Genomic DNA, 17,476 nt, shown 5'->3' on the forward strand with positions numbered 1-17,476 from the left:
TAACCAGAGGTCATAAATTCAAAATCATTGGCAAATGACCTAGGCGGGAGATGAGGTGAATTTTTTTCACAGTGCTGTCCGGATCTGCAACACTCTACTTGAAAAGGTAGTGGAAGCTAATTACATAAATAATTTTAAAACTTGAGGATGAGGAACTTACAGGGTTACGGACAGAAAGCAGGGATGTGGGACTAAGCACAACTGCTCGTTCAAAGAGCCAGCACAGGCACGACGGGCGGAATGGGTTCCTTCTGTGCTGTAAGTTTCCATGATTCTATGATTCTTAAGCTGGTCAAGAGCTGCACGGCCTGGGAACCGGGCTGTGTTTTCATCTTGCGGTCGGGAGCATTTTCTTGGTAGTTGGAGCCTGGGAACCAGGTTTTATTATTTGCATGTAATTTAATATAACATGGCAGACCATTATCGGTCAATGTATTAAAGATTATTATAAAAACCACTCGCACCTGGAATTATGAGTGGAGTTATTGTCGCCTGGCTATCAACCCTTTGTTGCGATGGTAACCACGGGACAATGGGCAAACAGTCCCCATCCCACCTCCCAAGGCAACCACAATACAAATTGACACAGATTGCCAGGTTCAGCCACATATCACTTATTGCTTGACACCATACACTAAACTGCGCCATGCATAACATAATCTGTACTGATATTGGAATGCAATGTGTATGCCGTACATATGAGCTACCTTGATGCATGACGATTGCAAAACAGCTGCAGATTTTAAAAAAATTAAACAAAATGTAGTTTAGCGACCAGGCTGCACCTGTGTTGCTTCCTTGTGGGTTTTAATCAGAGTAACAAATCCCCACTGGGGAAAATTGCACGGGAACCATAACTAGGAAAAGGAAGTCAAAGCTACAAAATTATAAGGCTCCCAAGATTTCATTTTTCTCTCCATCATTGTGATCTATGAAATAGCATAAAACAGCTGGATTTTTCATCAGCAACTTGCGTCATGTGGGAATTCATTTATAAATAGGGAAGCCAGCAACTGCCTGAGGGACCACAAGAAGCTTGAGGGCCAAATCCTAGAGTAGCACTTAATCACAGAGTTGGCAGTGGGCATTGAATACTTGCTGCATGAGCAACAGTGATAAATACTTAAGAAATGCAAACAGGATGAAGTGTTGCCTCTTTTTTGTCAGATATTTGTGATTATATTACATTCATGACCCTTACTATTTTCAAAATAAAAATGTGACAATTCAGTGATGCAACCTGATGGTTTACTCCAGTTTCCATGCTTAAGACAAAATGAAATCTGGCACAAGCGAGCATATCTTCTGTTTGGAACGATTATGGTGTTAACACCGTAGCTAGCAATGTATATTTGCTGATTGAGGCAAAATTCTAAAGGAAACTGGCTGGCCACAACTTCATCTCTTTGTGCTTCATTTCCAGTCTCGCATATGAAAATATAAACTTGTAATGGAGATATGACAGATTTAAAGAATTCTGAATAGCTTCTTTATGTAACAAGTTTATATTATGGCTATAAATTATAAAAATGCCCATTTGTGCATTTAAAAAAAAATCCCACTTCCTCCACATATTTATTTCTACCCTCTAGTTACAATTCGCTATTCGTATACTTCAGCAGTAGGTTTGTGGGATTCATCTGTTTATTGTTCATCTGAATAGATGACTTTAATACCTTGCTACCAATTAAATACCGCTGTCTAGCCAATGGCACGTATCATGCTTCTAAAACCCCTATTGCCATACATATCTAATTGAAAGAAAGTTATGCTAAAAACTTCCATGCATTGCAGTCCCACGTTATATTTGTTATTGGGCACTGCTCCCCCATAGACCTCTTGGACGCTAGTTCTGAAAACACATCTATGCATGTTCACAATGTTATGATGGCTACTGTGGACTCAAGAAAGGAAAGATTTTATCGGTTCAAGGTGAGGGTGCGTTTGGGAACATCGGCTTTGATTTTCATTGGGCCGTGAGGCGGGGGGGGGGGGGGGGGTTAAAATCACAAAATGGTGGGCGTGACCCCCCCCCCCTCCGCCTGGTTCCTGACTCCAAGCAATTTTAACTCTGGCGTGTCTGATGGTCCCGACTCTGTCCTGCATCCAACAGGCGGGCCTGGTCTTTAAGCCCCTTAATTACCACTAAATGGCCTCTATAATCCTACTTTAATAGGCCCTTGCAACTTTAACCCTTTTTCCACGTAAAACACGCCTGGTGGGAATCACGAATGTGAAACCTGGCGGGAGCACTATTGCATTGGTGACTATCAACTGCAGGTAAACCATTAAAGAGGAGATTTGAACAGCCATGATTTGCAGGTGGCAAGACTTGGTGGTCTCAGGTCTGGGGCAACTTTTAGAAGTCTTAACCACACCTGTGCAAGGTTGGAGCCTCTCACCCATCTCCAGTGTGGCCTCCTGGGGAAACCCCTCTCGTCACCTTCACTCAGCGCTTCCTCAATGGAGGCATATACCAGAAGCATGGGAGCCATTTATTTCCTTCCTTTCTGGGCATTAGATGAGCTCGACCACCAGCTGCAGCACCAGCAGAACCAGGAACAACAGCAGGAGCGCCAGGCTGCTGCTCACCCACCTGAAGCTGCACAGGCCAGATGGGGCCAGCGCTTGGAAGTGGCTTGAGAGCACCATGCTGCACATCAGGGAGCCATGGGGACCGGTTTCTGCACTGGCAGTCCTACTCAGAAGGACTTCCATGAAGGTCTGGTTTCTCTGTTCAATAGATGACCATCGCTCCTCCAGAGATGTCATTCTATTATGAACACTCACCATGTTTTCTGCATTCTGGCGACTTATCTCCTCCATGGAGGTTGTCATCCTTTCCATGGTGATGCGTTGATGAGCCAATGACTCCACAAAGGTTCTGCTCATGTTCGCTATGGACTCCTGCATTCACTCCACACTCGCATCGACCCTGGAGACAAAACCTGCCAGAGACTCCTGCATCTGTTCCTGGAGTTCCTGCCCCGCTGATCTTATGGATGGACACAGAGGCAGAGGGTCGACATGCAGCTGAGCCGAGCTGGCAGAGTCCTGCGCCCTCTGACTAGCACGTTCCACTGCTGTCCCTGTCTCCACAATCTGCTGATGCTCACTTGTGAGCTGTGATATACCAGGTGACAACACTACTGTGTCCCGAAGGTCCCACCGAGGTGTGAGTGTCTGCGCTGGTGCTGGGTGCGCTGCATTCTGCCGATGCTGTGCCCTCAGAGGTTGCAGCTTCCTCTGAGGAGCCTGGCTGCTCAGGCTGTTCATCCTGGCTAGTGGGGACAGCTGCTTGCGATGGTCCTGTGGGGCAGCAAAGGAAAGAGTCGGAGATGTGAGGCCAAGGTTACATGCACATTGCATATTGCAGATGATCATAAGTCCATCTGTTAGAACGTCAATCATTATCAGCGACTCATGCAGTGTCAATGGAAAACTATTCTGTCACCAGCTTGCTGTGATGCACCCGTCTGTCCGTCCCCCACTTGCGCATCTTCCTCCACTCCTACGATCTTCAGGACCGCCTCCTCCCAGGGGGTGAGGTGGGCTAGTGAGGGTGGCCCTCCTCCTGTCCTCGCTCTTTCTCGCTTATTGTGAGCTCTCTTTTCCTGCAATGAGAGAGACAAGTGGAGGTTGAGTGAGAATGAAGGAGTGAGTGTAGAGATTCCATAGCATAGATACTTAGAAGGAGACAAAGATGGAGTGAGGTGGCAAGACCAAGGGCCCTCCCTGTGTGTTGTCAGTTGTGTTCAAAGCATCAGAGTGATGGGGAGTGTGAGGGCTGCATAGCCGAATAGTGATGTGAATGTGACCATAGAGAGAAAGGGAATGGATAAGGGTGCATGGATGTCAGTGTCAAATGGGATGTGGAGGAAGAGATTGCTAAAGCTGAGTGCTGGTGAGGAAAGGCAATGGGGTTCAGATTGAGAGTGATGGGAAATCCATACTCACTTTTCCAGTGCGCAGAAGGTCATGAAATCTCTTCCTGCACTGAATCCAGGTTCTGCGGGGTACTGATAATGAGTTGACGACCTCTGCCACCTGGATCCACACAGCCTTGGTCTGCTGGGGAGGCTTCTTCCTCCCTGAAGGAGAGAAGAGCACCTCTTTGAGCTCCTGCTCCCTCAACTAAAGCTTGCAGGGCCACATCATCAAACATGGGAGCAGACCTAGGTGTCTCGATGGTGATTCTGCTTCCAGGTCCCTCTAGCATGAAAGGGCAAAAGGTTGGCAGTCTGCAGAAGAAGCAAGGCTTGTTGCAGACCTTAAATGCAGCAGCAATAATGACGTCATTGGAGGGAACTTTCAGTCATGTAAAATCCCTTTGCAAAGGCTTCCCACACGTTGGAAATCAATTGGCCAATTGAGTTAAAATTGCATCAATCTCCCACATCCATTTAGATTCATATGGGAAACACGAAATTCGGATAACACGACACCATCCCGCACCAGACCAACTAAATACATATTTTGGTTCTGTCTTCACAAAGGAGGACACAAATAACCCCCCAGAGATGCCAGGGAACATAGGGTCTGATGAAAGGGTGGCACTGAAAGAAATCAGTATTTGTAGGGAAATGGTGTTGGGAAAATTGATGGGACTGAAGGCCGATAAATCCCCAGGGCCTGATAATCTACATCCTAGGGTACGTAAGGAAGTGGCCCTAGAAATAGTAGATGCATTGCTGGTCATCTTCCAGAACTCGATAGACTCTGGAACAGTACCCATGGATTGGAGGGTAGCTAATGTTACCCCACTATTCCAAAAAGGTGGTAGAGAAAAAGCGGGGAATTATAGACCGGTAAGCCTGACATCGGTAGTAGGGAAAATGCTAGAATCCATTATAAAAGATGGAATAGCAGAGCACTTGGAAAGCAGTGACAGGATCGGACAAAGTCAACATGGATTTACAAAAGGTAAATCGTGCTTGACTAATGTACTGGAATTTTGAGGATGTAACTGGTAAAATAGATAAGGGCGAACCAGTGGATGTGGTGTATTTGGACTTTCAGAAGGCATTCGATAAGGTCCCGCATAAGAGATTAGCGTGCAAAATTAAGGCACATGGGATTGGGGGCAAGGTATTGACTTGGATAGAGAACTGGTTGGTGGACAGAAAGCAAAGAGTTGGAATAAACGGGGTCATTTTCCGAGTGGCAGGCAGTGACTAGTGGGGTACCGCAAGGATCGGTCCTAGGACCCCAGCTGTTCACAATATATATTAATGATCTGGACGAGGGAATTGGATGTAATATCTCCAAATTTGCAGATGACACAAAGCTGGGTGGGAGGGTATGTTGTGAGGAAGATGTCGTGAAACTCCAGTACGATTTGGACAGGTTGGGTGATTGGGCAGAAACATGGCAAATGCACTATAATGTGGATAAATGTGAGGTTATCCACTTTGGTGGCAAAAACAGGAAGGCAGATTATTATTTGAATGGCAATAGATTGGGAGAAGGGGAAGTGCAAAGAGACCTGGGTGTTCTTGTGCACCAGTCGCTGAAGGTAAGCATGCAGGTGCAGCAGGCGGTTAAGAAGGCAAATGGTATGTTGGCCTTCGTAGCAAGAGGGTTCGAGTACAGGAACAAGGATGTCTTGCTGCAGTTGTACAGGGCCTTGGTGAGACCGCACCTTGAGTATTGTGTGCAGTTTTGGTCGCCTTATCTGAGGAAGGACGTTCTTGCCATGGAAGGAGTGCAGCGAAGATTCACCAGGCTGATACCTGGGTGGCAGGAATGACATATGAGGAGAGATTGTGTCGATTGGGCTTATACTCGCTGGAGTTTAGAAGATTGAGAGGGGATCTCATCGAAACCTTCAAAATTCTGTCAGGCCTGGACAGACTAGATGCAGGAAGGATTTTTCCGATGGCCAGGGAGTCCAGAACCAGGGGTCATAGTCTAAGGATAAGGGGTAAGCCATTTAGGACAGAGATGAGGAGGAATTTCTTCACCCAGAGACTGGTGAACCTGTGGAATTCTCTGCCAGCTGTCTGTCTGTCTGTCCTCTATACACTCAAAAGTTAGAGCGTACCTACACATATGTTATATCAAAAGAAAGCTTATGATTATGGAAGTGTCATAGGCGTATTTACTTTTTGGTCAGACAAAAATTGTTCGGACAGTATACAAAAAACGTTCAAAAAATTGACAACTCCGCTCATTAGCGTTGAGTGACGTGATGGTTGACCAATCGTACAGGGGATAGCGTTGAGTGACGTGATGGTTGACCAATCCTACACTTCAGTGACCTGATGGTTGACCAATCGGTGAGTCACCGGGGGCGTTTCATTCCGTGTGTGGGCGGGCCTAATCCTGCAGCCTCCCGAAACTTCGCCGCCATTTTTTAAATGCCGAACGCGGGCTCCCGCCGCATTAAGTATCACAATTAAATTGTTTTTAAAAAAAGTAAATTAATTTGTAAATATATTTTCTAAGCTCATTAATTTTCCTACCTTTCACCCTTTTTTTTCTCTTGACTCGCTGCCTCCGCCGGGTGCCGCAACCTTGGAGGGTTACCCCGCCTGCAGGCCTCGAAGCCTCGGCCTTTCCTCGCCTGCCACGCCCGAGCTAGGCACCGCCTGTCCCGCTGGCCCCGATTACAAGCAAGCGGCCCGACATTGCCGCCATCTTGGTAAAGGCTGGTGGGGTGGGAGACAGCGAGCGTGTGAACATCAGCAGCTGCCCGGAGCGGGACCTGAGCTAAGCTGAGTCGGGCCGGGCCTCAGGCACTACGTGGAAGGAAGATGCACAGGTGTCTGGGAATTGTAGTTTCCTGAGCTCGGGCTCTGCGGGCCGTTGAGGTGAGTGGCGGAAAATCGCCGATCTAGCATTGTGATAGCGGGAGGAGCGAGCGAGCGAGCGCCCCAAACTCAGCAGAGCAATCCAAGAGAAACAAGTCCACAAAAACCCCCACCACCCTTTCTGCGCGGCAGGGTGGGGAAAATGAGGGTTGCAATTAAACAGCGCGGCGAGCACGTAAAAGGGGGGATCGAGATCTTATATAAACACTGTACCTTCCCCCTCCTCAGGATTCTTGAAGCTCCAGCACTCGCGTCTCTGCTCGAACACTGGAGCGAGGCCGGACTGGATTAATCTAGACAAACACTGCAAGAACCCCGTCAATCATCCTCACTTAAAGGGGCCACCCCACCCTGACCCCCCCCCCCCCCCCCCCAGCACCTCCAACTTCTGATTTAATCACTCCCATTCTCTTGTGCTCTTTTTCAAATCATTCCCCGTCATATTTTATTCCCACCTGAGAGGCCAAACGCAGCCTTGGTTTAACGTCTCATCCACAATGTGGCACCTCTGACAATTCATCACTCCCTCAATCTACATTATGCGCTCAAGTCTCGAGAGTGGAGTTTCAACCCACTGCTTTCTGACTCAAAGACAAGAGTGCTACCATCCTGGAGTCCCTCTCTCTCTCCTTCCCTCTCTGTCTGTCTCTCTCTCCTTCCCTCTCTCTCTCTCTCTCTCTCTCTCTCTCCTTCCCTCCCTCTCTGTCTCTCTCCTTCCCTCCCTCTCTGTCTCTCTCCTTCCCTCCCTCTCTGTCTCTCTCTCCTTCCCTCTCTGTCTCTCTCTCCTTCCCTCTCTGTCTCTCTCTCCTTCCCTCTCTGTCTCTCTCTCCTTCCCTCTCTGTCTCTCTCTCCTTCCCTCTCTGTCTCTCTCTCCTTCCCTCTCTGTCTCTCTCCTTCCCCCTCTCTCTCTCTCTCTCCTTCCCCCTTCCCTCTCTCTCTTCTTCCCCCTTTCTCTCTCCTTCCCCCTCTCTCTTTCCCTCTCTCTCTCTCTCTTCCAACAACAACATGCCCTCAAAAAACCCTCGGCACCGCCGGGCACTCCAGCTAGTTAAATATATTCAAGAAGGATTTGGATATATTTCTTAAGGCTAAAAGGATCAAGGGATATGGGGAGAAGGCAGGGACAGGGTACTGAATTTTGATGATCAGCCATGATCTCATTGGCGGAGCAGGCTCGAAGGGCCAAATGGCCTACTCCTCCTATCTTCTATGTTTCTAAAATCACCTCCATCGTGTCAGGTTGGGGCCCAAATTGGGAATGACTCTGCTGGATCTGTAGATCAACATGTTAATGTTGTTATGCTATTTGGTGTCACAATATTAACAGACTGACTTGACTTGGTCACCATTTAAAGCTCTTTCGAATGTTTACATACACTACAATTGACAAGCTCTGATATTCCAAACCATGAGCGTAGTATTGGATCGAATAAGGCAGTCACCACAATGACATCGCATATTAAACAAAAATATAAAATCTAGATTATAAGTGGCGCACTTAATTTAGAGGACGTCAGATATGCTCGCAGATATGATTTCCACAGTAGCTTTTATAGTGTGGTGATATGCAAGAAATATGAGTGTGGAAATGAGAGAGGGCCATTTAATTCATCAAACTCGGATCATGCTCTGACCTGACCAATTTATTTTATTTTTCTCACCTAGTGTTAACACATATCACCTGTGGCTCAGTGGGTAGCACTTTCGCCTCGAAGTCAGAAAGTTGTGGGTTCAAGTCCCACTCCAGAGACTTGAGCACAAAAATCTAGGCTGACACTCCAGAGCAGTACTGAGGGAGTGCTGCACTGTTGGAGGGTGCCATCTTTCAGATGAGCCGTTAAACCGAGGCCTCGTCTGCTTTCTAAGGCGGATGTAAAAAATCCTGTGGCACTATTTCGAAGAAGAGCAGGGGAGTTATCCCCGGCCTTCTGACCAATATTTATCCCTCAATCAACATCACTAAAAAAAAATTATCCGGTCATTATCACATTGCTGGTTATGGGCGCGTGCTGTGTGCAAATTGGCTGCCGCGTTTCCTATATTACAACAGTGACTACACTTCAAAAAGTACTTCATTGGCTGTAAAGCGAGTTGGCACGTCCCAAGGTTGTGAAAGGTGCTATATAATGCAAGTCTGTTTTTTTATATCTCTCGACTCAGCACCGATGATATGTGAATTCAAATGCATGGGCCTGGTGTACCCCTTATTCATTTCAGTACTTGCTGCAGGGCCTTACCAAAACAGTTCTCATACCAAATTTTGCCCTTATATTGAGTCTGCTACATCTATTTTGGATAGCATAAGTACCTTTTTATTTTTGTGTGCTGATTTGCCAATAACACAAAATGTTGAAGGTTATGTTTAGTGAAGCAGCTATGAGTGCAATACTTTGTCTCTAGACTGTTAACAAATTGCCTATTCTTCACTGCTGCCCACTTTGGGTTGCGACACTTTCACATCTCTCCTTACTTGGACCATTGATTTGCAAGAGTTCCTGTCAAACAATCGCAAAGATAGCAGACTATCTGATTACTTCTGTCCTTCAGGAACTTTGTTTTCTCAATGTTTTTGAAAAATGTAATTTGAAATATTAGGATCTTGCATTTATATTGCCTCTTAAATTTATCTGGGAACTGCCTCCATACAGCAACTACTTGCATTTATGTAGCCTGTAATGGAGAGAAAAGGTCCCAAGCAATGTTTCCTCTAAGCTGCGTGCCTAGTTATCTGCAAGGTCCCACGCAGGCCGCTCACTGGCTTTTACATTGTAAATGCCGCACATGTGCAGAAATTTAAAGGGGCCGCGCATTAAAAGAAATAGGCCGCAGAGAACAAAGCACAGCTTACAAGGAACATTAGTTCCAAGGCGCTTCTCAAAAAAAGAAAATTGACACCGAGCCAAAGAAGGAGATATTAGGAGGGTAGCTAAAAGCTTGGTCAGAGGTAGGCTTTAAAGGAGGAGATAGAAGTGAAATGGCGAAGAGTTTTATGAAGGGAATTTCAGAGCTTAGATGGCTCATGGCACAGTCGCCAATGGTGGGATGAAGGGAGTGGAGGATGCGTTGGAGTTGGAGGAACACAGTTCTCAGAGGGTTGTAGGGATGGAGGAGATTAGAGTAATTTGAAGGATTGGTGGACCTGAAGCCAATGTTGGTCATCAGGTTACAAGGATAATGGGTGATCAGACCTTGGCACAGGCAGAATTTTGGATACCTGCAGACTACTGTTACATTGAAGAACATTTACATTGCACACTCTATATTAAGTTAAAGTAGACTCCTAACACAGAAGTGTGAAGTAATTCATTTTTGAACGAAGAATGAGGAGAACCAATATAAACTAAATGGTACAATTTTAAAGGGGATGCAGGAACAGTGGGACCTGGGGGTTTATGTACACAAATCTTTGAAGGTGGCAGAACAATTTGAAAAGGTTGTTATAAAGCCAAGGATCTCGTATGCCTCTTTAAATAGAGGCATAGATTACTAAACCAAGGAAGTTATGCTAAACCTTTACAAAACACTGGTTCGGCCCCAGCTGGAGTATTGAGGCCAATTCTCAGCACCACACTTTAGGAAGGATGTCAAGACTTTGGTGGGGATGCAGAGGAGATTTACTAGAATGGTACCTAGGATGAGGAACTTCAGTTATGTGGCAAGACTAGATAAACTGGGTTTGTTCTCTTTAGAGCAGAGAATCTTGAGGGGAGATTTGATAGAGGTGTTCAAAAATCATGAAGGGTTTTGATAGTGTATAAAGAGAAACTGTTTTCAGTGGCAGAAGGGTCAGTAAAAGGCTTATAATGTTGCGAAGAATAGCAGTAAGCCTGAGGATTGGGAGAACTTTAGAAACCAGCAAATGATGACCAAAAAATTGATAGAAAGGGAGAAAATAGAATGAGAGTAAACTAGCAAGAAATATAAAAACATTGTAAGAGCTTATACAAGTATGTTAAAAAGGAAGAGAGTAGCAAACGTAAGCGTGGTCCCTTAGAGGCTGAGACAGGGGAAATTATAATGGGGTACAGGAAACTTTGGTCTATCCGGAGGTTAACTGTCCGGAATGCTCGAGCCACCAGCAAAAATCAGGAGCCATTTCGTTAGTTTTTTTTTTCTTTTCGTTGCTTTTTTTTCCACCAGTCAGGCTCTGCAAGGTCTCGCTGAAGCTGTTGCTAAGCTACAGAGACGCTTGCAAGGTACGGCCGACTGTTTAGAAGCTGTTGCTAAGCAACAGGGTTTGTTGCCAGATACGGAGCTCAAAATCTCCGTATGTTTCAACATTAGCGCTGGTTTGTCCGGCAGTTTTGATGGGACGGCAACAGCTCAGTCCCGTCGGTGCCGGATAGCACAAAGTTTCCTGTATAAGGAAATGGCAGAGACTTTAAACATATATTTTGTATCTGTCTTCACAGTAGAAGACACAAAAAGCATACCAAAAATAGTAGGGAACCATGTGGCTAATAAGAGTGAGGAACTTAAAGTAATTAATATCAGTAGAGAAAAAGTACTTGAGAAACTAATGGGGACTAAAAGCCAACAGATACATAGATACATAGAAGATAGGAGCAGGAGTAGGCCATTCGGCCCCTCGAGCCTGCTCCGCCATTCAATGAGATCATGGCTGATCATCCAAATTCAGTACCCTGTCCCTGCCTTCTCCCCATATCCCTTGATCCCTTTAGCCTCAAGAAATATATCCAACTCCTTGAATATATTTAATGAATTGGCCTCCACTGCCTTCTGTGGTAGAGAATTCCACAGGTTCACCACTCTCTGGGTGAAGAAATTCCTCCTCATCTTTGTCGTAAATGGCTTACCCCTTATCCTTAGACTGTGATCCCTGGTTCTGGGCTCCCCGGCCATCGGGAACATCCTTCCTGCATCCAGTCTGTCTAGTCCTGTTAGAATTTTATAAGTTTCAATGAGATCCCCTCTCATTCTTCTAAACTCCAGCGAGTATAAGCCCAATCGACCCAATCTCTCCTCATATGTCATTCCTGTCGTCCCAGGTATCAGTCTGGTGAATCTTCGCTGCACTCTCACCATGGCAAGAACATCCTCCCTCAGATAAGACGACCAAAACTGCACACAATACTCGAGGTGTGGTCTCACCAAGGCCCTGTACAACTGCAGCAAGACATCCTTGTTCTTGTACTCGAACCCTCTCACTACGAAGGCCAACATACCATTTGCCTTCTTAACCGCCTGCTGCACCTCCATGCTTACCTTCAGCGACTGGTGCACAAGGACACCCAGGTCTCGTTGCACTTCCCCTTCTGCCAATCTATTGCCGTTCAGATAATCTGCCTTCCCGTTTTTGCCACCAAAGTGGATAACCTCACATTTATCCACATTGGGCAGAAGCATGGCAGATGCAGTATAATCACCCAGCCTGTCCAAATCATACTGGAGTTTCTCATCATCCTCCTCAGAGCACACATGCCCACCCAGCTTTGTGTCGTCTGCAAACTTGGAGAAATTACATCTAGTTCCCTCGTCTAGATCATTTTCATAGCTAGGGTCCTAGGACCGATCCCTGCGGTTCCCCACTAGTCACTGCCTGCCACTCAGAAAAAGAGACATTTATTCCAACTCTTTGCTTCCTGTCTGCCAACCAGTTCTTTATCCAAGTCAGTACCTTGCCCCCAATCCCATGTGCCTTAACTTTACACGCTAATCTCTTATGCGGGACCTTATCGAAAGCCTTCTGAAAGTCCAAATACACCACATCCACTGGTTCTCCCTTATCTATTCTGCCAGTTATATCCTCAAAAAATTCCAGTAGATTAGTCAAGCACGATTTACCTTCTGTGAATCCATGTTGATTTTGTCCGATCCTGTCAGTTTTCCAAGTGCTCTGCTGTTGCATCTTCCCCACTACCAATGTCAGGCTTACCGGTCTATAATTCCCCGTTTTCTCTCTACCACCTTTTTTGAATAGTGGGGTAACATTAGCTACCCTCCAATCCGTGGGAACTGTTCCAGAGTCTATCGAATTTTGGAAGATGACCAGCAATGCATCTACTACTTCTAGGGCCACTTCCTTAAGTACCTAGGATGTAGATTAGCAGGCCCTGGGGATTTATCGGCCTTCAATCCCATCAATTTCCCCAACACCATTTCCCTACAAATACTGATTTCTTTCAGTTCCTCCCTCTCATTAGACCCTATGGTCCCTGACATCTCTGGGAGGTTATTTGTGTCCTCCTTTGTGAAGACAGACAGAACCAAAGTATGCATTTAATTGGTCTCCCATTTCTTTGTTCCCCATTATAAATTCCCCTGAATCTGACTGCAAGGGACCTACGCTTGACTTCACCAATCTTTTTCTCTTCACATATCTATAAAAGCTTTTAGTCAGTTTTTATGTTCCGAACAAGCTTACTCTCGTACTCTATTTTCCCCCTCTTAATTAATCCCTTTGTCCTCCTTTGCTGAATCCTAAACTGCTCCCATCCCCAGGTTTACTGCTCTTTCTGGCCAATTTATATGTCTTCTCCTTGGATCTTATGCTATCCCTAATTTCCCTTTGAGTGACATTCCCCAATCAATTTCCCTTGTTAGCCACGGTTGAGTCACCTTTTTTGTTTTATTTTTATGCCAAACAGGGATGAACACATTCTATAGTTCATCCATGCGATCTTTGAATGTTTGCCATTGCCTATCCACCGTCAACCCTTTGAGTGACATTCCCCAATCAATCCTACCCAACTCGCGCCTCATACCATCGTAGTTTCCTTTATTTAAATTCAGGACCCTAGTCTGAGTCAACTATTTCACTCTCCATCTTAATGACTAATTCGATCATATTATGACCGCTCCGACCCAAGGGGCCTCGCACAACAAGATTGCTAATTAATCCTTTCTCATTACATAATACCCAGCCTAAGATGGCCTGATCTGTAGTTGGTTCCTCGACATATTGGTCCAAGAAACCATCCCGTTTCCACTCCAGGAATTCCTCCTCCACAGTATTGTTACTAATTTGGTTAGCCCAATCTATATGTAGATTAAAGTCACCCATGATTAACTGCTGTGCCCTTATTGCACGCGTCTCTAATTTCCCGTTTAATGCCTTCCCCAATCTCCGCATTACTGTTTGGAGGTCTGTTTGGAAATCCCCTGGACTCGATGGCCTACATCCTAGGGGTCTAAAAGCGGTGGGTGCAGCGATTAGTGGATGCATTGGTTGTGATCTTCCAAAATTCCCTAGATTCTAGAACGGTCCCAGCGGATTGGAAGGTAGCAAATGTAACCCCGCTATTTAAGAAAGGAGGGAGGAAGAAAACTGGGAACTACAGGCCAGTTAGCCTGACATCAGTCGTCTGGAAAATGCTGGAATCCATTATTAAGGAAGTGGTGACAGGGCACTTAGAAAATCATATGATTAAGCAGAGTCAGCATGGTTTTATGAAAGAGAAATCGTGTTTGACAAATTTATTAGTTTTTTGAGGATGTTACTAGCAGGGTAGCTAAAGGGGAACCAGTAGATGATGTATATTTGGAGTTCCAAAAAGCATTCGATAAGGTGCCACATAAAAGGTTGCTACACAAGATAAGGGATCATGGGATTGGGGGTGATATATTAGCGTGGATTGGATAACGGACAGAAAACAGAGAGTATGGATAAATGGGTTATTTTAAGGTTGGCAGGCTGTAACTAGTGGGGCGCCGCAAGGATCAATGCTTGGACCGCAGCTATTTACAATCTATATCAATGACTTGGATAAAGGGACTGAGTGCAATTTATCTAAGTTTGATGATGATACAAAGCTGGGTGGGAAAGTAAGCGGTGACGAAGACACAGACTGCAAAGGGATATAGACAGGTTAAGTGAGTGGGCAATAAGGTGGCAGATGGAGTGAAATGTGAGATTATTGACTTTGGTAGGAAGAATAGAAAAACAGAATATTTTTTAAATGGTGAGAAATTAGTAATTGTTGGTGTTAGGACAGATTTAGATGTTCTCATACAGGAAACACAGGAAGTTAACATGCAGATACAGCAAGCAATTAGGAAGGCAAATGGCATGCTGGCCTGTATTGCAAGGGGGTTGGAAGATAAGAGTAAGGAAGTCTTACTAAAGTTGTACAGGGCTTTGGTGAGACCACACCTGGAGTACTGTGCACAGTTTTGGTCTCCATATCTGAGAAAGGACATACATGCCTTAGAGGCGGTACAATGAAGGTTCACTAGATTGATCCCTCGGTTGTCCTGTGAGGAGAGATTGAGTAGATTGGGCCTATACTCTCTGGAGTTTAGAAGAATGAGAGGTGATCTTATTGAAACAAATAAGATTCTCGGGGATTGACAGGGTAGATGCTGTGAAGTTGGTTCCCCTGGTTGGAGAGTCTAGAACTAGGGGGCATAGTCTCAGGATAAGGGTTCGGTCATTTAAGACTGAGTTGAGTAATTTCTTCACTCAGCGTTGTGAATCTTTGGAATTCTCTACCTGATGCTGAGTCGTTCAGTATATTCAAGGCTGGGATTAGATTTTTGGACTCTAGGGGAATCGAGAGATATGGGGATCGGGTGGGAAAGTAGAGTTGAGGTCAAAGATCAGCCATCTTATTGAATGGCGGAGCAGGCTCGAAGGGCCATATGGCCTACTCCTGCTCCTGTTTTTTAATGTTCTTATAACCAGAGGGGACAGATTTAAGATAATTGGCAAAAGAACCAGAGGCAACATGAGGAATTTCTGGAATGCACTGCCTGAAAGGGTGGTGGAAGCAGATTCAGTAGTAGCTCAAAAGGGATTTGGATAAATACTTGAAGAGGAAATATTTGCAGGGCTATGAGGAAAGAGCAGGGGAGTGGGACTAATTGGATAGCTCTTTGAAAGAGCTGACACAGGACAATGGGCTGAATGTCCTCCTGTACTGTCAGTCTATGAAACGGACTTGGAAATAAAAAATATTTTTTTAAAAGGACGTTTAAAAACAGATTAATCACATCTACCAATACCACACAGAATTTAACAGTTAATCATTTTTCTTCAAACTGTTCATCAACTAACGCTTGCCTTTTAACTAGAGACACCAAATGAATTTGAGAGTAAGTTATAAGCATCACAAAGCTCGAGCCATTGCTCTTGACAAGGCGTAAAAGCCTCTGAAACATCACTAGGCGATTTTCACACCTAGACAGAAACATTTGTAAAAAGAGCTTGCCACCACTTGGAAGAAGCACTGAGAGTAGCAAGGGCGCATAATGTACTCTGGGTGGAGGACTTCAATGTCCATCACCAAGAGTGGCTCGGTAGCACCACTACTGACTGAGCTGACCGAGTCCTGAAGGACATAGCTTTGAGACTGGGCCTGCAGCAGGAGCTGAGAGAACCAACAAGTGGGGAAAACTGACTCGTCCTCCCCAATCTACCTGTTGCAGATGCATCTGTTCATGACAGTATTGGTAGGAGTGACCACCACACAGTCCTTGTGGAAATGAAGTCCTGTCTTCACACTGAGGACATCCTCCATTGTGTTGTGTGGCACCACCGTGCTAAATGGGATAGATTCAGAACAGATCTAGCAGCTCAAAACTGGGCATCCATGAGACACTCGGCCGCCATCAGCAGCAGCAGCACGGTGGCATAGTGGTTAGCACTGTTGCCTCACAGCGCCAGGGACCCGGGTTCAAATCCAGCCTCGGGTGACTGTCTGTGTGGAGTTTGCACATTCTCCCCGTGTTTGCGTGGGTTTTCTCCGGGTGCTCCAGTTTCCTCCCACAGTCCAAAGATGTGCGGGTTAGGTTGATTGGCCATGATAAAAAATTGGCCCTTAGTGTTAGGGGGGATTAAATACGTGGGGTTACGGGGATAGGGCTTGGGTGGGATGGCTGTCGGTGTAGGGACCGGGTGCTAGGGTTTGGATGATCAGCCATGATCTCGTTGAATGGCGGAGCAGGCTCGAAGGGCCGAATGGCCTACTCCTGCTCCTATCTTCTATGTTTCTATTCCACCACAATCTGTAACCTCACAGCCCAGCGTACCATACACTTTACCATTACCATCAAACCAGACGACTAACCCTGGTTCAATGAAGAGTGTAGAAGAGTATGCTAGGAGCAGCACCAGGCGTACCTGAAAATGAGGTGCCAACCTGGTAAAGCTACAACACGGGACTACATACACGCTGAACAGCAGAAGCAGCATGCTATAGACAGAGCTAAGCGATCCCACAACCAGCGGATCAAATCATAGCTCTGCAGTCCTGCCAGATTCAGTCGTGACTGTTGGTGGACAATTAAACCACTAACTGGAGGAGCAGGCTTCATGAACATCCCCGACTTCAATGATGGCAGAGTGCAGCATGTGAGTGCAAAAGACAAGGTTGAAGCATTCACAACCATCTTCAGCCAGAAGTGCTGAGTACATGATCCATCTTGGCCTCCTCAGGTCCCCACCATCACAGAAGCCAGTCTTCAGTCAGTTCGATTCACTCCACATGATATCAAGAAACGACTGAGCGCACTGGATAGGGCAAAGGCTACGGGACCCAACATCATCCTGGCTGTAGTGCTGAAGATTTATGCTCCAGAACTAGCTCGGCCTCTAGAAAAACTATTCCAGTACAGCTACAGCACTGGGATCTAACCGACAAAATGGAAAATTGCCCAGGTATGTCCTGTCCACAAAAAGCAGGACAAATCCAATCCAGCCAATT

General features: G+C 45.8%; 1 protein-coding gene across 7 annotated transcripts in view; it reads left to right on the top strand.

Moving 5' to 3' along the window:
- The window catches only part of LOC147124839 (lysine-specific demethylase 4C-like), a 645,681-nt gene that overhangs the window by 225,659 nt on the left and 402,546 nt on the right, over positions 1 to 17,476 (top strand). The window lies entirely within an intron of this gene.

The sequence above is a fragment of the Somniosus microcephalus genome, chromosome 1 (genome assembly GCF_052327205.1).
Source record: "Somniosus microcephalus isolate GS21.2 chromosome 1, FLI_Smic_1.0, whole genome shotgun sequence".
Classification (NCBI taxonomy): domain Eukaryota; kingdom Metazoa; phylum Chordata; class Chondrichthyes; order Squaliformes; family Somniosidae; genus Somniosus; species Somniosus microcephalus.